The sequence below is a fragment of the Bubalus kerabau genome, chromosome 4 (assembly GCF_029407905.1).
Source record: "Bubalus kerabau isolate K-KA32 ecotype Philippines breed swamp buffalo chromosome 4, PCC_UOA_SB_1v2, whole genome shotgun sequence".
Lineage (NCBI taxonomy): Eukaryota > Metazoa > Chordata > Mammalia > Artiodactyla > Bovidae > Bubalus > Bubalus kerabau.
In genome coordinates, this window is record NC_073627.1 from 105,479,532 (window position 1) to 105,502,781 (window position 23,250).

The 23,250-nt window shown below is 41.8% G+C and overlaps 1 long non-coding RNA gene and 1 pseudogene across 4 annotated transcripts in view; one reads left to right on the plus strand and one right to left on the minus strand.

The window, feature by feature from the left end:
- LOC129650048 (uncharacterized) overlaps window positions 1–5,196 on the plus strand; it is a 69,444-nt gene extending 64,248 nt beyond the window's left edge. Inside the window, exons 3-4 of one of the 4 annotated variants that reach the window (XR_008713551.1) lie at window positions 465–550; window positions 4,680–5,196. This is a non-coding gene — a long non-coding RNA (uncharacterized LOC129650048). Of the gene's footprint in view, window positions 1–464; window positions 551–2,100; window positions 2,328–3,151; window positions 3,983–4,679 lie in introns of those variants that run through there. The other 3 variants (XR_008713552.1, XR_008713550.1, XR_008713553.1) reach the window with 3 other exon arrangements.
- Window positions 5,197–14,260: 9,064 nt separating this feature from the next.
- On the minus strand, window positions 14,261–14,811 carry LOC129650939 (elongation factor 2-like; annotated as a pseudogene).
- Window positions 14,812–23,250: the final 8,439 nt, after the last annotated feature.

A 23,250-nucleotide genomic window follows, 5' to 3' on the forward strand; every position in this document is an offset into this window, starting at 1 on the left:
CATGTCCTCACAGTTCCTGTGTTTGCAGAATGAATAAATATATTTATTTATTGCAGATGACCTGCTACTAATTTAACTGCCTCTAGAGTCAAATGCTTTTCTCAATAGGAAAGATAATCCTGTTTCACCAACTTGAAATTGTAAGGAAATTTAGATAGGAAGACCATCACCTGATCCAGAACTTAGCCAGACTGGCGGCAAGAGCCTGCTTGGAAGTTGTAGCAACCCCTGGTAAAGTACCCATATAAACTTCTCAAAGGACCAGTTTGGAGTGGAATCTGCCTGCAATGTAGGAGACTTGGCTTCGCTCCCTGGGTCAGGAAGATTGCCTGGAGAAGGGAATGACAACCTACTCCAGTGTACTTGTCTAAGAAATCCCATGGACAGAGGAACCTGGTGGGCAGTCTATGAGGTCGCAAACAGTCAGACACGACTGAGTGACCAACACTTTCTTTTACTTGCAGCCCCTTTCAGAAGGAGAGGTGTCACCAGTACCCAGGTGACCCATGGTGTGGGGATCCTTTCCCTCTGGATAGAGCATCAAAGCTGGGTGAGTAGCATACTTTCCTCAAGCTGCCTTTTGAGCCTGAGGCGTAAGAAGAAAAGCAGATTGAAATCTCTGTAACAGGCATATGTTCACACCAAAATAGTCAGTGAGTTTGGGGAAATAGGGAATCATCTCAGCACCTCAACAAAATAATCAAGCTACATCTGCAAGGCACCTTATTTTGGAAGTCATATAAGTAATTATTAGTCAATGAACACATTTATAGTCTACTTGTAAAACACTGCCTTTTAAGGGAGAAGATGTGATTGGAGTTTAATAAACTGAGTTATTAGGATTTAAATTCATGGACACAATTTGTAAATTTATGAACATGGTCTGCATAAAACCTTCAACATTAACATTTAGTAGGTTGGAGACATGTAATAGATGCCTATCTTATTCTTAACAAATAATTGTAAAGAATTTTACACTGTTATAGACATTCTACAGAGTCATGGTTCTGAATTTTTAAGTTGGCAATTAGTCATCTACTGGATATTCAGCGCAATAATAGTATTTAGTGTGTTTTCCCAAGCCAGTCTGATTAAACAGCTAATTATGGTGCTAGTTATTGTGGTGATGGCCCCCAAGCTTAAAGGTGTTCGTAATAGTTAGACACGGCTATATTTGGCAGTGTTTTGCTATTGCTGTAATACACAGAGAGCTATATGAGTTATAATCTTTGCTTATTAGTGGCGTAAGGAATGAATAGTGTGCTTGCATTAGTCTGTGCTCTGTAAAAACAAATGTAGAGTCAGATATACAAAATCAGGAAAATCAAATGAATGCAGTGGGCTACCTTTTCTGAAAAACTTTGGCATGAGATGCAGAGCTGACCTTTTTAATGGATATGGATCTTTTCTCACATATATTTCATCTAATTAAAGGTAAGTCTTCTTCCTTCCACCCATTCAGTGGTACATAGTACCATTAAACTAAAGCTTGAAGGATACAGATTTCCTTTGCTTGTTGTTCAAGAGCAATGACCATAACGAATTCTCCAGTATTTGAAGAACAAATCCAAAGCCTAACTCCATGTGCCTTGGGAGACTAATGTCTCTGAACAACCCCAGATCACTCCGTTAGTCCTTGATATAGGGGCTCTGAAACAACAACAGCAACGATTGAACTGAGCTCTCCTAAAAGAAAGATATGAATGTTCCAAACCTCTCTCAAACCGTTCTGTGCTTTATGTAATCCCTAAGAAGAATCCTGAATTATTAGGGGGAGGAGACCAAGGCAATCACAATAAACTTACAAATAAATTCAGTCAAAAATAAGTGCAGAGTATGGAAGGGATTTCTTTTTTAATGCAGAGTAATTATCCTGGAATTGGGCCTTAAATGGAACCAGGTTCAGCAAGTCCAAGTTCTAATTCCTTCTGGTTCACCCAAAAGTACCATTTTCTGTTCCAGTTTTGGTTACTCTGTGAGTCAGATGAAAATTCCTAATTCAGGTGTACTGACCCATGAAGGTCACAGGAAAGATAATGCTTTATTTGGCAGTAAAAAGAGACTCATATTGAAACAGAGCCCCTCTTATATTTTTAACAGCAACAAGAATGATAAAATAAAAAGACTGTTTCCCATTAATTAAGTGATCAGGTTGATCTCTAAAAACAACATCATGTGCCTCGAGATAATGATGTATCAAGAAGAACGCAAGATTACTTCTTTGGTTTTCCTGACAAAAATGAATAATCTGAATCTAATCATGAGGGAACATCAGGTAAATTCAACCCATGAGACATTCTACAAAATAACTAGCTTGTGCTTTTCATAAATATTAAGGCCAAACAACATAAATGAGAACTAATATTAAAGAAGAATAAAGAAACATGAAAACTAATGCAATGTGTGATACAGAATTAGATCCTAGACTGGGAAAAATCAAAGAGTTATGAAACTGTTTTCAGAAAATTGATGAAAAATTAATATGGAAGGTACTCCATATTCTATATCATCAGGGAAATGTAAATTAAGAGAACAATGAGATGGTGCATGGATGCTAAGTTGCTTCAGTCATGTGAGACCCTGTGGACTGTAATCTGCCAGGCTCCTTTGTCAATGGAATTCTCCAGGCAAGAATACTGGAGTGGGTTGCCATGTCCTTCTCCAAGGAACGAGATATTACCACACACCTATTAGAATGGCCAAAATCCAGAACACTGACAACATCAGTGCTGGGGAGTATGTGGAACAACAGGAACTCTCCTACACTGTTGAGAATACAAGATGGTGTAGCCACTGTGTAAAGCAGATTGGTGGTTTCTTATAAAACTAAACATGCTCTTACCATACAATCCAGTAGTTATGCTCCTTTATCTTTACCTAAAAGAGCTAAAAATGTATGTCTACACAAGAACCTGCAAAATGATGTTTCAGTTCAGTTCAGTCTTCTCCAACACCAAAAGCATCAATTCTTGGGCGCTCAGCCTTCTTCACAGTCCAACTCTCACATCCATACATGACCACAGGAAAAACCATAGCCTTGACTAGATGGACCTTTGTTGGCAAAGTAATGTCTCTGCTTTTAAATATGCTATCTAGGTTGGTTATAACTTTCCTTCCAAGTAGTAAGTGTCTTTTAATTTCATGTTTATAGCTGCTTTATTCGTAATTGCCAAAACTTGGAAGAAACCAAGATGTCCTTCAGTAGTTGGAATGGAATATTTTTCAGTGCTAAAAATTAATGAGGTATCAAGTCATGAAAGAACATGGAGGAACTTTAAGTGCATATTACCAACTGAGAGAAGATAATCTAGAAAGGCTATATACCATATGATTCCAACTATGTGACATTCTGGAAAAGGTAAAACCATGGAGAGAATAAAAAGATCAGTGGTTTCCAGGAGTGGAGGGAAGGAAAGAGGAATAGGCAGAACACAGAGGATTTTTAAGGCAGTGAAAATATTCTGTGTGATATTATAATGATGGATATATGTCATTGTACATTTCCCAAACCCACAGAATGTACAGTATGAACCCTAAAGTAATATAGGCTTTGGGTTATTACGATGTGTCAATATAGATTTATTCTTAGTAAAAATGATGTACTGTTCTGGAAGTGATGTTGATAATGGGGAAGTTCATGCATGTGTAGGGGCAGGGGATATATAGGAAATCTTTGTACCTTCCTCTCAATTTTGTTGTAAACCTAAAACTACACTAAAGAAATAAAAGTCTTAAAAAGAATATACATTGTTGATAATAGTATTGTATCAGGTTAAATTTCCTGGTTTTGATAATCACAGTGTGGTTATAAGAGGACACTCTTGTACTTATGAAATACACACTGGATTATTTACTAAAGGGGCACAGTGTCTCCAAATTTACTCTCAAAAGATTTAGGGAAGGAAAATTACAGATAGAGATATAAATAGAAATAGAAAAAGATATAAGTAGAAATGTGTCTATACAGAGGGTCATGCAGGAATAACAGGGAAAAAATGGAAAATGTAAGCAGAATTTGGTGAATTTATTTAAAAGGTATACAAGAATTCCTTGTACAATTACTACAAAATAAAAAGTTATCTTATAATAAGTGGCTGCCATTTATTGAACATTTACTTCATGGGAAACCATGCTCTAGATGCCATACAGACATTAGCACAGGTAATTCCCATAATGGATTTAGGAGATAGGACGGCCCCATTTTACAGAGGTGGAAACTGAGGCCCAGAGAAGTAAAGTGATTGTTAAGTGACAAAGGCCTGGTCTCATCCTGGGTTGTCCAATGCCAAACCTGGGATTTTGGCAGCTATACTCTCCTCTCCATTAGAGGTATATTTTTATAATTATGCATGCTAGTTATCACCCAGACCTTTCTAAAGCAAGTTCCTCTGGGATCTCTAAGCTGACTTTAATACACTCTTCCTCCTTCAGTGCAAAAGCCTGTCTCCACACAGCCATGTGCACACATGAGCTCTGGAGTTACTTCTGGGGCCACAGGACAGCCAATCCCTAGGCATATCTCTGGCCTCCTCAGTCATTACCCCATCAATAAAGCCCCTGACCAGTCATCTCTTTTGTTGTCCTTATTCTCTTCCTTCTTGGTGCTTGCCTGGGCCCCACACTTCTCTGCAATGCTCAGTGGAACCCCCTCTGATTTCCTTTTTTCTCATTTTTTTAAGTGAAAGTTGGCTCCAACCTGAGATGCTACTGCCTGCTAAACACCACCCCCACAGCAGACACACAAAGATGTGCATTGTTCTGTTTATCCTCTGATCATGTTCTTCTTGTGATAGGAATGGCCTTTTCCAATTGTCCAAGTGTTGAATTGTGTCACTGTAAAAGATATGTTCAAGTCCCAACCCCCAGTACCTCAGAATGCCACCTTAGTTGGCAGCTGGGCTGTTGCATTAGTTAAGAGTAGATGGGGTCATACTGAGGTGGGAAGGGCCCTGAATCCAATTGGTCTGATGTCCTTAGAAGAAGATGATGTGAAGACACAAAGGGAGAGAATACCACAGATGATGGAGGCAGAGACTGGAGTGATGCATCTGTCAGCCAAGAAGTACCAAGGATTACCAGTGGCAACCAGAAACTAGGAGAGCAGTATAAAAGACATTCTCTTTCAGAGCCTCTAGAAGGAACCAACCCCACTGACACCTGACTTGTGGACTTCTAGCCTGTAGAACTGTATAAGAATAAATTTCTGTTGTTTTAAGCTACCCAGTCTGTGGTACTTTGTTATGGCAGCCCTAGAAGCCTGCTTCAAACTCCTCCTACATCAATCAGTAAAAATCTCTGCTCTTTTAAGGGTCCTGCCACTAGATTGTACCTCTTCTATGCCTTCTGATCACTGAAAAATACCAGCCTCCCAGCCCCTTTTAACTGGTTCACTGACCCTTTGGCTCCTTTTGTCTCCTTCCTGTTACCTGCTGATATTCCATGTGTTCAAATGACCCTGTAGATGAACTATCCAACACCTGAGCCTCAGTTTTTTAGCCCCAACTCCAGTAAACCCCACTTTACTGGAGTTACGTCCATCTTTGGCTTGGAACCATTCCACATCAGAAATCCTTTGTAACTACTCTCAGACCAAATTCCAAATCCTTCCCAATATCATGCATTTCCTTTCTTAAAACTCTTGTTCTTCAGACTCCTAGTGTCCCCAGCTTCTTAATCTCAGCCTCTTATCCCAATCATCCCCTCTCTAGCCTCACTTGTTTCCTTCCTTGACTTGGCCCACATGGTTGATGACCTAAGCTACAATTCCATTCAGTCTCTTAATTCTTCTGCAGCCTGGCTGTTTTGCCACAGCCACCAGGCAAAACACAATCTTGAAATCAGCAATGTGACTTTCCTTCTGTATCCAGATTGTCAAGTGATAGGTTGGAGAAAAATCACATCTTCAGATGGGTTGGCTCCACTACAAAGTCAGGGTTAGCCCAGCAGCTCAATTCTTTTTCTTGTCCCCTGTCATCTTCTTTCCCTTTCCCCTCAGGAATGACTGCTGACTTATACTCTTCTCAGGTCCCTCATTCTCAGCAGAAAAGCTGACTCCTTCATAAACTACAGTATTGAGTCCTTTGGAAATGAACTATTCAACATTCTAGGTCCCCTTCTATAAACATACCCACATCCATATGCACTTTCACCTCTCTCTGCCAATCTAAAAGGATAGAGTGGTGGTGGTGGTTTAGTTGCTAAGTTGTGTCTGACTCTTGTGACCCCATGGACTGTAGCCCACCAGGCTCCTCTGTCCATGGAATTTTCCAGACAAGAATAATGGCACAGGTTGCCATTTCATTGTCCAGGGGATCTTCCCAAACCAGGGATTAAACCCATGTCTCTTGGCATTGCAGGTGGTCTCCTACAATGCAGATTCATTACTGGCTCTACCACCAGGGAAGCCAAAAGGATAGAGTGCTTTCCTCCAAATTGAAGCTTCCTTCTGCTTGTTCTTTTGATCCCAGCCTTTCCATTTACTCTCAGATCCTGATTCTTCTTTCTTATGATGTCAACCCACTGTTATAATTTCTCTGATCTTATAATCAACCACTTATTTGATTTAGGCTCCACTCTAACTACTGTGCTCTCCTCCCCTTAACAGTTTTTTTACTACTCATTCATTCCTCAACTCACTAAAAGCTGGCTTCTAAATTCTACAATGATTTGCTTGTCAGTATCATTAAGACCTCCATACTTGTAATCAAGGGGTCATTTTAGCCCTATGTTGCTTGTCTTCTGTGCTAAATTTAACATTGTTGGAATATTCTCTCTTGAAATTTTCTCCTTCCTTGTCTTCCATGACAACATTTTTTTCACCTATATTTCTGCCTTTTTCTCCTTTTCAGTTCTCCCTTCCCAATCTCTACATTTCGGTGTTATCTGGGTTTTCTTGGTCTATTACTTTTCCCTTGGGTCATGACTTTACCCCATATGTTATTTCCTGAGGACTTCCATGACCCCCTGTTGAAAATCAAGTCCCTCTCTTATACTACTTTGTAGTAGCTTCACTTTTTTGATGTCTGTTTCCACCACTAAATAGTTAACTCTATGAGGACAAGAACCAAGAATTATTTTGTGCATCTACTGTATACCCAGTGTTACGCGCAGTGCCTGGCCCGTAAGGAATATGACTCCTAGATCCAGCCAGACAAGTACATTCCATGATTTCCAAGTTGATAGCTCCTGCCCTGACTTCTCTCTCGAGTCCCAGATTTATATAGTCAACTGCTTACAAGGCACTTCTATTTATATACGTTATAGTCATTTTAGACTTTTCTAAAACTAAACTTATTTTCCTTCTTCTAATGTACTTGTTGTCTTCTATTATTTATCTTCAGCCACTCAGACATAGGAGTCATCTTATGTTCTCATTCATTCTCCTATCTAATCAATTACTTAATCTAATCTATTTTAGTCTAAATCTCTCTCAAAGTTATCCTTCCTTTCCATGTCTGTATCACTGCCCACATGGAGGGCCCACCATCTCTCAGAGAGACTATTCCTCTGTCATCTACCTGGACTCTCTGCCTTTGCATATATGCCTATCTGAGACTGAAGTCATCTAACTTAAATGCAAATCTGAATGTATCACTCTCCTTTAGAAAGCCTTTTCATGGCTTCTCATTGCCTTGTTGTTGTTCAGTTGCTCAGTGGTGTCCAACTCTTTGTGACCCCATGGACTGCAGCACACCAGGCTTCCCTGTCCTTCACCATCTCCCTGAACTTGCTCAGACTCATGTCTACTGAGTCAGTGATGCCATCCAACCATCTCATCCTCTGTTATCCCCTTCTCCTTCTGCCTTCAATCTTTCCCAGAATCAGGGTCTTTTCTAATGAGTCGGCTCTTTGCATCAGGTGGCCAAAGTATTGGAACTACAGGGGCGGGGGCGGGGGAAAGCCATCCAAGTTCCATGAAACCATGTAAGGTCTTCTGTGATCAGCAGAACCAGTTTTCCCAGTTGCATCTCTCCTCATCTTGGACTTCCTACCCTGATAATACCAAATGTTCACAGGCTCATCCGTTTATTCCCACACCTTTATTTCTGCAGGTCTAGTGACCAATGATGCTCTTTTCTTCATAAAAGTGCATCACACCAAAATTCATCATCACCAACATTATCCTCCTCATTTATGTTTCTCCTTATCTCCACCTAAGTGGACTGAGTACCTTGAGAGTTGAGCCATGTCTTGTTTATTTTCATTGCCCCATATTTTACTAGCACCCGGCCTGACACATAATAGTTGCTCAATAAATCTCTGCCCGCCTGACTTGCATGTGCTCGGAACATGAACGTGCTGGGAGCTGGCAATATGACAGGGTGGTTTTGAAACCATTTTCCTGAGGTTCTGAATTATTAACCAAAGAAATTTCTTCCTTGTCCAAAGGAAACAAAGACTTACATAATATCCGATATTTCCTGATGCCAGTTCTTGTACATATTAGTCTGTTATGAATGGCCAACTTAGACAAGGAGCAATAACTAACCCGCTGGGTCAGTAATGTCATCATGAGATGCTTTATTACTCCCCTGATCACCCCATGCTATCCTCACAATAAAACAAAAATCATATTCTACATTAACTTTCCTTTCTAATCTAAGAGAATAAATATGTGCCCATAGTCACCAGCTAAATAATGAGAAAGAAAGAAAAATGTATTTTTAAAATTTGATCCTAAAGATAGTGTACACACACCATTATTTTATTTCTGTCAAATCCCCCAAAGGGGGATTGTTGGATTAAGGAAAATTCCTTCACTTAAAAAACAAACAAAAACAGATTAAGCTCCACTGTTTAGGGACTAAAACAGAAGCAGTGAGCCAGGAAGAACAGTTAATCTTGGAGAGGAAGCAGTGAGCAGTGACAGGAAGCGAGATGTTAATTCCCTGCCCAAGAATTGAATCTGGGTAGTCTGGATGAAAGCCAGGAATCCTAGCCACCAGACCAGTAAGGGATGGAGACTAGAAGCTCTTTTTCCCTGGATCTTTGTCCCCATTAAAAAATGCATTTCTCCTGGAGGCAGAAACTGTAAATGCAGGTACAGAGTTTATTATTAGAGACAGCGGAGAACAAGTGATAGAGCTCACAGAGAAACAGTTTGTTTGGTTAGGATAGAAGCAAGGTAGAGATGCATACTGGGAGAAAAGCTTGTGAGCTTCCCTCCTGTTGAGTAGGAGTAAAGAGGCAGTTAAATCATTTATATAGAGAGGATTTCTTCCAGGTCTTTGTTTACCTCTAGCCAAATATCTGGTTTCTTTTCCCACACCTAACCCACCCTAGGACCCTCCCCAACATGCATGTGCATCTTTTTCCGAGATGGATTCAGCCCAGGGGCTATGGGATCACATAGGGGTATCACCTCTTATGGGGTGGTGCCCCTTCCTTTTGACCCCCAAGCAGCCTTTCTGTACATGTGAAATGTCTCCCTTGTCCCAAGGATGGGAAATACATGACCTTCTGATCTCAAGGTTCAGCCCCTCTCTGTTCCTGCCATGACTATTATCTTAAGGTATCCGCAGGAGACAAAGCCTGGCTATTTAGGCTGTTTCAGTTGTTATTTACATTTCGAAGAGCAAACAGGGTGCTGGTTCTAAATATCTAACCTAGAACCCACCTACCCTATGTTTCAGGAAATGCAAACAGGAGGCTAGTTTTAAGTATCTGGTCTGAAACCCATCTTTTTCTTGCCCCGAAAAATATAAACCTGGAGGCCAGTTGTAAATATCTAACCTGAGGCCCATCTGTCTCCTGCCTCTCAGTGACCTGAAGAAGTTATTTCACTCTAGCCAGAGACTTATCTGTATTCTTGTTTCCACTTGTCACTATGAGCCCCAGTAGAATTGACTCAGAGAGTGGGGCTGCTTTGAGGTGATTCCTCTGATGAAGACAACAGAAATAAATGATTAATTCATCTAGAAGCAAAAGCGTATAAACAGTGTGTCCTTCCTGCTTTAGCTTCAATCCTTTGAAAGAATGTTGCATCTGGGATGGGGTGATCTAGGTAGTAAAAGAAAACATTAAAGTCCAGGACCGGATTAAACAACCAAAACAAAACAAACTGTGTCCTCCCGTTAGAATCTTAGGTTCTGGGCTGCACTGAGAGATAACTGGTTTCAATGCCCCTTTCCTAAGAGGGATGACAAACCCCAGCTAAGACATGGAGGAGGCAAGTTACCTAGAGGGCCTAAGGCCATGCACCTTTTGTAAGAATAATGATAGCCTCCAGGTATTGGAATGTGTGTTTCCTGAGGCTAAGTGCTTTACTGGATCTCTTGACAGGGCAATCTTCTTTCTGATTTTTCTGTCCTGGAGAAGGAGAAAATGCAATAATTTTTCAAATTTCAAATAAACATTTACATAACTACTGGAAACCGTGAATACCCCATCGTACTCTGCCCTACTCAACACACACACCCCTCCTAGACTTTTATCAGGAACAAACCTAACAATAAGAAACAAACTCTGAGTACAGTCCCATTGTCTCAGGTGACCCAGGTAGAGTGATGTTTCAGTTAATGTGGAAAGCCTTTAATGAAAAGTGACTTTTGAAAAGCAAACCGAAGGAAGAAAGTTCTTCCTTCCAGAGATTACCTTGTCTAGTCTATATAAGCAGTGTGTTCTCTTGTTGATGTAGCTTTAACCCTGCTTCTTTTGAATTAGTAACACTAGACCTCTGTCCAGGCCTGATTTTCATTAAAGGCTTTCCACATTAACTGGAAGGAAGAACTTTCTTCCTTCGGTTTGCTTTTAGGGAACATCAAAAGGCAATCTGGAGGCAGATCTGTGAGAGGTGAGGCACCCTCAGTGAATGTCCCTTCACAGGAGAATGCACCCTATAGAAGGATTTTACAGAAGGGTATCAAAGAAATCCTTCATTGGCATCTAGCTGAAACCAGAGGTTGCAGAATATTCCAGGCTCAACAGCTGGCTGGCACTCAACAGCTGGACTCTACATCCTGGCAGGAATTGTAGGGAGTGGTAGAAAGGGGAAGAGGAGATACGGAAGAGTGGGGCCCAAATAGAAGAGGAGATGACTAGAATATAAGGAAACAGAGGAAGGTTAGGAAGGTAAGAAGCCTTTGTGGGGATTCTAACAGTTCTCAAACATGGATGACTTACTCCTGAGAATTAAATAGAATCTTTGCCTTTTTTTTTTTTAAATGCCACAATTTCTGTATCTGCCCTTAACTCTCTACTTCTTTGGGTTGTACATGAATCTTTCAGGAAAAGAATGGTTGAAATCTTCTCCCAGCAGAGTTCAGGGAAGGTAAGAAAGTAGGAGAGGTAGGCATGCTACATCTGGTGGCACCTGTTCTGTCCCACAATGGATTGCTGGGTAGGGAAGGGCCACAACCAGCCTGAGGGAGAGTAAGGTGATTTCCCTGTTTCATTTGACTGCTGCCCCACCCTCTCAAAAGGGTCACAGGCTCCTAGCAGTTTCAGACTTTTACTTAATATACACAAACTCTGTCAGGGATTTGAACCTTCACAAAATTTACTTATGCTGTTTACTGCATATAATATGAATTACTGCATCCTACACAAATTATGGGGGCTTTCCTGGTGGCTCAGTAATAAAGAATCTGCCTGCAATGCAGGAGGCGTGGAGACATAGTTTCAATCCCTAGGTTGGGAAGATTCCCTGGAGGAGAAAATGGCAACCTGCTCCAGTATTCTTGCCTGGAGAAACCGCATGGACAGAGGAGCCTGGTGGACTATAGTCCATGGGGTCGCAAAGAGTAGGACACCACTGAGCATGCATGCATGTGTATTATGAAGTGTTGCACTCAATGCATAGTATGAATTATTGCATATTTCGGCCTCATCTGCTGCTTCTCTCCTGCAAAATTTTATTCTCCATAATTTGGAATGTCTTACAGTTCTTCAAACCCACCATGATCTTTCAGGCATCTATACTTGTATAGGGTCTCCTCCGCCTGAAATGTTTCTTTTCCCCTTTGCTGGAAAATGTATTTATCCAGGTTTGTGCTCATTGCAGCATGTAATATGTATTCAGGAAATGTTTATGAAATGAAGGAATGAATGGCTCCTTCATCCCCATAGAGTTAACCACTCCCTTCTCTGTACTATCTCAGAACTTTCTGTACCTGTCAGTAGTTTTACTTACCATGCCATATTGCATATTTATGTATTTTTCAACCACAAATTTCTTTTTGTCACCACCTTATTGAATTTATTATTCCATTGACACTATTACAGCTGAAGATGCTCGTGGTGATGTGGTACAAAATTTTCTGCCTTCTAATTTCAAGGAGAATGTCTAACCACTTGTTCCTTCCTCCTGTCTAGGAGAAAATCGACAACAGGCCACTTACCCAAATAAACCTCAACGTGTTTATTTGAAATTTCTTAGGGTGGGAGAAGTTGAGTTTCCCTCTGAAGAAATGAGAAAGAAAAAGTGTTGAGTGTCTGCAGGGGTTAATAGTCAGCTGCCTGTTGCTCTGGCTAAGCCATGAGAAAATCACCATGGGAAAAAATAAAAGCAAAATATAGCAATACAGCATAACCCACATAAAAGTACCTCGGGTTGATGAGTTGGGGTTGTCATGTCCTGCTAAGCTAAGGGAAAACATAGTGTGGACCTTGGAACGCCAGGTTAGCGCCAGTTGAGAACGCTGCTTGTGCACACACTAAGATGTTTTCTCAAGGCATATGCAGGTTTATGCGGAGAAGGCAATGGCAACCCACTCCAGTACTCTTGCCTGGAAAATTCCATGGACAGAGGAGCCTGGTAGTTGCAGTGCATGGGGTCGCTAAGAGTTGGACATGACTGAGCGACTTCATTTTCCATGCATTGGAGGAAATGGCAACCCACTCCAGTGTTCTTGCCTGGAGAATCCTAGGGACGGGGGAGCCTGATGGGCTGCTGTCTATGGGGTTGCACAGAGTCGGACACGACTGAAGCCACTTAGCAGCAGCAGCAGCAGCATGCAGGTTTATGACCTCCAGCTAGGTGATAGCCCTTGTACAAGAAAATAACAGAGATAGTTTAAAGTAATTAATAAAATGGGAGATGTGATCAGGGACACTAACACAACAGATACTTTCGGCTTGCCAAGACACTAAGTAAAAGTGATGCGGCTCCAAGGAACAGAGCTCTTGACCCAAGAGGTCTTGAGTCCCCTGATCCTATCTTTAAAACTTTAATTCTGTCTCTAGTTTCTTTTTCCCAAACTGTGCAGCAACCACTTTTGATCCCTACCTACTGTGCTGGCTGCAGCAGGTGTCACCTCCTTTCTTCCACCTCCACTGGCCAAATAAGTACTTTCTGCAAAGGCATTTCTGTTGCTCTGAAATCTTGAACCAGATATGGAAAGAAATGGCATCAAATGTTCATGATGAGTGGGCTTCCCAGGTGGCTCAGTGGTAAAGAATCTTCCTCGCCAATGGAGGATTCCTGGGTCAGGAAGATTCCCTGGAGTAGGATGTTGGCAACCCATTCCAATATTCTTGCCTGGAGAATTCCATGGACAGAGGAGCCTGGTGGGCTACAGTCCATATGGTGGCAAAGAGTCAGACATGACTGAGTTTCTAAGCACACTAGCTTGTGCATTTATGATGAGGATGGTACCAAGTGGGCCCCAGAAACCCTGCAGGCAGGGCATCTCAGGTCTGGACAATCTTGTGAAGGGTCGTGAGGAGATCCCAGGGCTTGAGGCTGTGCCCTGGGATCGTCTGTCCTGGAAGTTGTCTGGGGCTGGAATGCCTTCCTTCAGGCCTTTGTGCCTGTGCGTCTCCCCCACGACCTGCTGGGGCAACTGGTGTGGTCAAAGGGGTCTGCGGGCAGGATCTGGAGGTACCAGGAAGGGGAAGGCTTAGCTGCCTGTGTGGGCCCTGAGGTTGGCAGTGAAGCCAAAGGACTTGTCGATGTGACTTCTCATCAAACGGGGGTGCCGGCCACCTGGGACTCCTCGAAAACGTGGCCCCACTTCCTGTGCAGGACAGTTGGATGCCACTAGGCCCTTGTTGCAGACACCGCATCTCAACAGGTGAATGGGCTCCATGGACCGGGGCAGGCAGTCAGCACGTAGCATTGAGGCAGCACTGGGTGTGGGAAGCCCTGTATGGATCTGTGCGCAGCGTCAGACTGGGGACGTAGAAGCAAACACCCCGCGAGTGCTCCTCACAGCTCCACCTCTTGATAGTCAGCTGCCGTGCTGTCCCGATGGATGTCACTGAGGTAGTGTTGGGTGACTTGTGCTCGAGAGCCCAGAGTACTGGGGGTCTCAGCACTGTCTCACTCACACTTTTCGCCAGATTGAGACCTGCTACTTGGGCTCCTGAAGGACAGACATCTCTTGTCAGTGTCCTTGGCTATGGAGTTGGGGAAGAGCTGCCTTTTGCGTACAGCCAGCTCTGCTTGTTGGGAGCTTTGGACGGGCACAGCACGGAGGGACTCCTCGCTGACGGTCTCGCGGTGCTACATGACTGGCTAGGATGTCCTGGTGGAAATGCCAGTGTGGTTCTTCTCTCAGTCCTTCAGGCAGATCAATGGGTGCAGCTCATCACCCCATTGATGAAGCGATCCCCTGAGTCCTCAGTGATGAGTTGCACCATACGGACTGGCTTAGCCACCCTCTTCAGCCCCTCCACTGGCTTGGGCAGGTCAGCCAGTTCTTGGCTTCTGTGGGAACTCTTAACAATGGGGTTCACGCTGAACTTTATCACCTGCATGTTGTAAGCGTGCTCAAAGATGCTGATGGTTCCTGTCTTCACCAGGAACTGGCCCATACCCATCAGGCCTACAGTGTTCCCCCAGGGCACATCCCTGATGGACTTTACATAATGCTAGACAGATTCCTGATGGCTGGTGGCTTGATGGCTCTCTTAGTGTCTCAGCTGATGCCTGGCCTTGAAAAATACACAGCCTGGATCATAGTCAGCAGAAGTCTTCCCAGTGGGGAGAACACTCCGTGGTCTAAGGTAGGAAGAAAAGTTAAACTGTGGGCTTGAAAAAGACCTGAGTACAGCACGGGGATTGAATGGCACTTGCAAAGGGCTGTCACATCACAGGGCAGAGGGTAATGTCATTGTGGCTTTGCAGTTTAGATCTAGACTAATGATTGGTGACTAAAAGGAAATAATTTTCAGTTCAGAATTCAAATGAATTTTCTAATTCTTAGAGTAGTCTAAAGGTGAAATACCTAGTAAGATACTTTATTGTCTTTAAAGATAAATAAGTAAAGATTAAGTGTTCCTTGTGGGATGACTCACATATCTGATGAGGATTGGATTTAAGGACCTGTTGGCATTTCCCAACATGGCATCCTTTGGTTCATTTAACTTGTATTGTTTTCGTAAAAACACTGGTCATTTACTCATGGTAGCACAGTGAGGGATTCCGCATTTATGTGTGTAATGGAAAGAGCATGGTTTGTGGACATAGACCTGGGTTTGAAACCCTCATTTTTCATTATTTTAGTATACTGTTTGAGAGAACTCAAGTAAATTTCCAACCCTCAATTTCTTTATTTTAAAAGTGGGGGTGGTACAATATTTACCTCCTAAGATTGTTGTGAATATGAAGCATGTGACAGAGTACCTCACAGTATGCTCTAGAAATATTTGTTATTAATATTAATGGTATTGTTGTGATTATTATTGTTAGACTTCTTAAAATTTTTGACTGATTAATTCTAAGATTCTATCTTAAAAACTATTCATGGACACACACAAAGATTTAGCCAGAAAAATGTTTATTATAGCCCTATAATATATATTTATATAAGTAATTTATTATTATAATGGGATAATGCTAATACTTTTTAGTGACCAATTTTTTTTTCTGAGAATGGTGATTATGAGGAGAGTTTATTTTTATTATCTTTCTCTTTTTTTCCTCCCTTAATCTTCTGTGTATATATGTTTTTATAGTAAAGAGATTAATCATAATAAGGCATTAAGGAAGAAGTCAGTTCCTCTTCCTCAGGGGTGGTTGGTCTCTGAGTGGGAAGGCAGGGAAGATGCCAGTATCAGATGAGAATACAGGTGGATAATCTTAAAGTTTCTCTGTACCCTGAAGCATTTTATGCAGTCAATGAATAGTACAGATGCTAAGTGCTACAGGAGATTAAAAGTTTGTTGGGTTGTCTGGACTGGCTTGGACTTTTGGAAATCTCTGAAATTTTTATTTGCAGAGGGAAGCTGAGGAAAAGTAAGAACAGGAAATGTGAGGTTGCAGAAACAGTCCTGCTATCAAATTCACTATTAATTCACCAGGAACAATAAACCGTCCCTGTTGTGTGTCAGGAGATTTTTCTTTATTTAGAAATTTGAAACACACATTAAAATTTCTCATTCTATGATCATTTTGCAATCATTTTTCTAAGAGACTGAGGCATCTGCTCTTGGTTTCTGGCCCTCTGCAGGGCAACATTGTGAAACTGAAGCAGCTGAGTGTTGCCAGGTGACTTGAAATTGTGTCAGTGACATTTATAACCTAACATTGTGCAACAGCATTTCAATTGAGGCTTTGGTTCCCAATTTGGATATCAAGGAATAGAAAGTCTTTTATTTAATATGCATTAGACACCAGAGTTGTGTCATGGAGCATGGTGGGGTGGGTAGGATGCACAAGTCTACAGCTATTAACCAACTGATGTTAGAAATTTCTCAAAAAGAAAAGCAGTCATTACCTGTACTTTGGAGGTACAGGGAGATGGTAGGTGGCAATTTAGGTCCTAAAGTAAGGCAGTGAGTGTCATCTTGCTGTCAAGGAAGAAAGATAGAGTGGCTGGTTTTTAAAATCTGTTTATTTATTTGTCCAAGAAAACAGGAAAGAACAAAATAGAAAAAGAGAGAGAGCAGAATGAATTTCAGTGCTATTGGCTGTGGGTAATAGTCCTTATTTAAGGACAAAAAGCTGAGATCGACTACTTAGAAAATTAACTTTGACCTTCATGTAGAGTCTCTAGAAAGTTCTTTTCCACTGATGGTGTTGTTGTTGTTCAGTCGCTAAGTTGTGTCTGACTCCCTCTGACTCCATGGACTGCAGTGCACCAGGCTTCCCTGTCCTCCAGTATCTCCATGGAGTCGGTGATGCTATCTAACCATCTCATTCACTACCACCCTCTTCTCCTTTTGCCTTCAATCTTTCCTAGCATCAGGGGCTTTTCCAATGAGTCAGCTCTTTGCATTAGATGGCCAGAGTATTGGAGCTTCAGCTTTAGTATCAGTCCTTCCAAGAAATATTCAGGGTTTGTTTCCTTTAGGATTGACTGGTTTGATCTCCTGGCTGTCCAGGGGATTCCCAAGAGTCTTCTCCAGCACCACAGTTTGAAGGCATCAGTTCTTTGGCACTCAGCCTTCCTTATGGTCCAACTCTCACATTCATACATGACTACTGGAAAAACCATGGCTTTGACTATACAAACCAGTGAGGGTGAGTCCTGGCTGCATGAAGAATATTGCCCCCAAAGCTTCCCCATCTTTTTTTTTTTTTTTCCTGACAACATCACTGTTTTTTCAAAATAGGCTCCCAAGACTGAAACACAAAGGTCATCGAAGTCCAGCAACCAAGGTTCATTGCAAGTGTGGTCCCCACAATGTAGGTGAGATCAAAACTTACAAACACCACTGACGCAATCTCTGAACAGAATGTTGGGAAGTAAGTACTTAGTGGGGAACGGTTGGGACTAGCTTGATGCCCTGTAAGTGAAATGACTGATAGGCAGCCAAGAATGCAAACACTCCTCCAGGGGATCATTGTAAAATGTGAATAGAGTCTAACTGTTCACTGGGAAAATGGAGGTAGTTTAGTAGATATTTAGGGGAATAAGTCTTAAAGGAGAGGAATCTAGGGGTATTTAGGGAGTCTCTAGGACCACTTAGGCTCCAAAATCACTGTGGACGGTGACTGCAACCTTGAAATTAAAAGACACTTGCTCCTTGGAAGGAAAGTTATGACAAACTTAGTGTATTAAAGAACAGAGCCATCACTTTGCTGTCAAAAGTCGATATAGTCAAAGCTATGGTTTTTCCAGTAGTCATGTATGGATGTGAGATTTGAACCATAAAGAAGACTGAGTGCCAAAGAATTGATGTTTTTGAATTGTGCTGCTGGATAAGACTCTTGAGAGTCTGTTGGACTGCAAAGAGATCAAACTGTTGCCAAATGAGGGACCCCTTCAGAGCTTGAAAGTGGGCTCTTGTCTAACACTCGGAAATGAATTGTCCGAGGAGACACATGTGCAGACAAAGCAATATATTTTATTGGGAAGGGGTGCCTGGGTGGAGAGCAGTAGGGTAAGGGAACCCAGGAGAACTGCTCTGCCACATGACTCGCAGTCTCAGGTTTTATGGTGATGGGATTAGTTTCCGGATTGTCTTTGGCCAATCCTCTGACCCAGAGTCCTTCCTGGTGGTGCACGCATTGCTCATGAGAAGAATTCTGGGAGTGGTTGGACACTTGGTGTCACCTTTTGACCTTTCCCGAACTCTTCCAGTTGGTGGTGGCTTATTAGTTCCATGTTCCTTACCAGGACCTCCTATCATAAAACAACGCATGCAAATGGTTACTATGGTGCCTGGTCAGGGCAGGTGGCTTCAGTCAGTGTATTTTCCCTGACAAAACCAGTCAATCCTAGAGTAAATCAACTTTGAATATTCACTGGAAGGACTGATACTAAAGCCAAAGCTCCAATGCTTTGGCCAAATGATGTGAAGAGTCGACTCGTTGAAAAAGACCCTGATCTGGGGAAGATTGAGAGTAAGAGAAGGGGGCAACAGAGGATGAGATGGTTGGATGGCATCACCAACTCAATGTTTGAGCAAACTCTGGGAGATAGTGAAGGACAGGGAAGCCTGGCATGCTGCAGTCCATGGGGCTGCATTGGACACGACTTAGTGACTAAACGACAGCAACTAGGAGCACTCAGCTAAAACAGGATAAACAGGGGGCCCTCTTCTGTAACTGGAGAGCCATTTACCATTCAGTACTTCCCTCTTCATCGAAACTTAAGCCTCTGAACACAGTAATCTTGTGGTCAGTCAATATGAAGAAAGGACAGATTATCCAGGATATCTACTTTTTTGGGGATAAATGTTCAAATGGAGAAAATCAAGGCCTGATGTTACCTGAGAAGGGTTATAATAGACCTTTGAAGGACCCTTTTAGATACATAAATCCAGAATTATTTTCAGCCATTTTAATGGGTTATTAATGCAACTAGAGAATTGGAATTCAGAAATGTTAAAATATAGCCAGGTCTGAGCTTGTATGGAAACTGCTTTTGGAAAACATGCAGTACTCAACCTGTTAGTAATTAAGGTTAATTTCTAAACAGCTTCTGCTGAAGTGAGCGTTCTATATCACCTTAAAAATAACATAATAAATAGCTCATGATAAACCTAGATTGGTTTGTTCATCCAGGAATCAGGAATAATTTAAGTCAACAATGTGAGAATAGACCTAAAAAGAAAATTAAACTTGCAAATAACAACTTCAGATGTTATAAAACAAAAGTTGAGTAAAAACGCAGTCTGTAGTTTAGTTTTTCTCACAAGCTCATTAAGCGTATATTTCCTAAGCTTGCTCTTTGGAATGCTAATGCCAAGAAACTAACACAAGGAAATCTCAGGCCTCTGGCCAAGGAGAGGCTTGGTAGTGGTTTAGTCTCTAAATTGTGTTCGACTCTCGCGACCCAAGGACTGTAGCCCACCAGGCTCCTCTGCCCATTGGATTTTCCAGGCAAGAATATTGGAGTAGTTTGCTATTTCCTTCTCCAGGGTATTTTCCCGACCCAGGGACTGAACCTAGGTCTCCTGCACTGCAGGCAGATTCTTTACCGACTTTAAGGAGAGGCTTACTTCTGCTCTTTTTGGTTCCCACTTACTACTCACGTGAAGCCTAGCAGCTTCAGGATATGCCATCGTTTCTTTTCAGAGAACTCAGTTTATTTGCCCTGTTGAGATTTTGTTTCTGTTTTCTTGGCTAGGTTTCTACATTTCTTTCTTAGGAAAGAAAACTGATGGAAAGACGGATGCAAGTATGGAATCACTGAGTCCAGGGAAGGTCAGAGTTTGCTACTTGAGATTCTTTTCATTGGGCCAGAAATATTAATTGGGAACTAGTGACACCACCTGGTCTTCTTTGGAATCTTCACTTAGTTCACTGAAAAAATGGGCAAATTTTTATTGCTTCTGCTTAAATTGTGTTGGGACAAGGCAATGGCAACCCACTCCAGTACTCTTGCCTGGAAAATCCCATGGACGGAAGAGCCTGGTAGGCTGCAGTCCATGGGGTCGCTAAGAGTCGGACACGACTGAGTGACTTCACTTTCACTTTTCACTTTCATGCATTGGAGAAGGAAATGGCAACCCACTCCAGTGTTCTTGCCTGGAGAATCCCAGGGACGGGGGAGCCTGGTGGGCTGCCGTCTATGGGGTCGCTCAGAGTCGGACATGACTAAAGTGACTTAGCAGCAGCAAATTGTGTTGGGCTTCCCTGGTGTATCGGATGGTAAAGAATCTTCAGAATGCTGAAGACCTTGGTTCTATCCCTGGGTTGGGAAAATCCCCTGGAGGAGGGAATGGCTATCCACTCCAGGATTCTTGCCTGAAGAATTCCATGGACAGAGGAGCCTGGTGAGCTACAGTCCATGTGATCATATGACTGAGTGACTAATACACACACACACACACACACACACACACACTGTGTTAGGCACAGTAAAAGCTATGGAATATTTTATATGCCTTTTCTACCCCATCTTTCCCACTCCTTACTCCAGGTATTCTTGTTTAGGAGGTTAGGAGTGAGAGTCGGGTACTGGTATGTGGATATATTTTCTGAGAATTCTGATAATAGAATGATTCAGGGGAAGACTCTTGACAGTTTACCTGGAGAAATACTCTAGAAATGAGAGAACAAAAGAACTAAAAAAATTCAGAGTAAGTTCAAAGCTAGCTAGGGTAATCAGAAAGGTTTCAATAAGGAGGAGATTCATGTAGATCTGTGTAAAAAAGCAGAGGATAAAAAATAATAATAATAAAGTAATATGATCCCGGAGATATTCCAGGGCAGGGGAAGGTATTTTATCTCTTATATATGTTATTAAATAATAACCTAATTTTCCAACTTAATATCAGTTTCTATTCTGGATTCTTTATTTCAAAATATTTATTTATTTATTTGACTATGTTGAGTCTTAGTTGCGGCACATGGGATCTTCATTGCATCATGTGGGAACTTTCATTGAGGTACACAGACTCTCTAGTTCTGGCACATGGACTCGGCTGTCCTGAAGCATGTGCGATCTTAGTTTGCTGATCAAAGATCAAACCTGAGTCCCCTGCATTGCATGGTGGATTCTTAATCACTGGGCCACCAGTGAAGTCACTCTATTCTGGATTCTTATGGAACACATGCAATGTTCTCTAACCTCTGCTTTTAATATCTAATGTGATCATGTTTCCCCTGATTTTGTCAAGTGTATCAGTCAGAATATTGTCAAAAAACCAGAAACCACTTCTTTTGTAAATAGAAGTTCCAAACAAAAGTTTGAAACAGAAGGAATTTAATGCAAATCTTGGTGTTATGGGTGTTGGAAGGGATGGAAGGAAAAAGGAAAAAGCAAGGGAACTTGAGAAGCAAAAAGGAGAGAGTGATACCAAGAGATTAGTATTTGTAGGAAGCAACTGTAAGCTCTAGGACTGGGGGAATAAAAAGGAAAAAGAGTCGTTATCAAGCCCAAGATCAGACTTCTAGGGGTTCCACCTCCCCAGTGTTAGGGCTGTGGAGGATGGTTTTCCTGGCCAGAGCTAGGACCACAAAAGAAGGGCAGTTAGTGCAGAAGTTTGGATCATTGATGGGACTCAACTACTTCCAGAAACACTGGCAGAAGCAAAACAGTATGAAAAAGAAATAGTGGTTCTTTCTTTCCAGAATTTAATAGAAAACAAGCTAATGAGTGAGTTTGGGAAATGTAGTTTGTAGATCAAGCCCCAGCAACGCAGAATAGTTGGAGGAAAGTGGATTTGGAGCTGAGGGTCAACAGGTAGATAACTGGTACATCAAGTAAAATGAATCAATATGTACTTCCTTCAGGAAGACAAATGAACACATCCCAGTCAGAGGTTCATGCATGACTCCCAGCAGGTATTAGTACTAAAATATGCCTAAGTCTCATGACAGCCATTTAGCAGCTCAATCCAAGAAAAATAGAGAATGAATGTTGTGAAGGTTTGTGAATACTGTGTGAATGTGCAACTCTTCCCTTGGCTTTTCTCATTTTAACCCATCCATCTACCTGTCCATCCATCCATTGAGTTGTAACAACAACTGCGTGTCACTAAGTCATGTTTAACTCCCTTCGATCCCATGGAGTGCAGCACACCAGGCTTCCCTGTTCTTCATCCTCTCCTGGAGTTTGCTCAAACTTATTACATTGAATTGGTGATGCCATCCAACCATCTCATCCTCTGTTGCCCACTTCTTTTCCTGCCCTCAATCTTTCTCAGCATCAGGGACTTTTCCATGAGTCAGTTCTTCGCATCAGGTGGCCAAAGTATTGGAGCTTCAGCTTCAGCATCAGTCCTTCCAATGAATATTCAGGGTTGATTTCCTTTACGATTGAATGGAGTTAGTGCCTATCATATGCCAGACATTGTGGTACACTCTGAGGATACCAAGATAATGTCATACAGCCCTCCTTAACTAGCTTGCAAGCCAGGCAGGCAGTAGATGAATTTGATAGTCACATAAAATGCTTCAATAACCATATTATTTATTCTTTATACTTTTCACAATAGTTTCCCATCTATTCTAAAATTCTTGTAAGATATTTTAAAAAGGTATTTTCACATTGAACATATTTTAATTTATTTCTTGCTAACATGCTTTCCATGAACATCATATATCATTTTCTTATAAATATAAGGACACTTACATTTTTACTATTTTGTCACTCAACTGGCTCTTAGTCTCCTTTTTGATGAATAGACTTTTTCCTCTGACCAGTGACTTTCCTGAATCTCCTCCTTCTTTGTAGGCCTCAGCAGTGCTATCATACTAAAGATTGCTACTGTTTATTCTGTGGCCATGTTTTTCTTCCAACTTTATACAGCATTTTAAACTCTTAGATTTGTCCTCCCCCCGACCCCCGCCTTATCTTTACCCACTGGCTCTTATATATCAACTTTAAAGATGTTTTGAAAGATCAGACATTGCTATGACTCCTTTCCTTGCCGTGTATTCTGGAAGGTCTTGTCTGTCCGTCCCAGAATTTA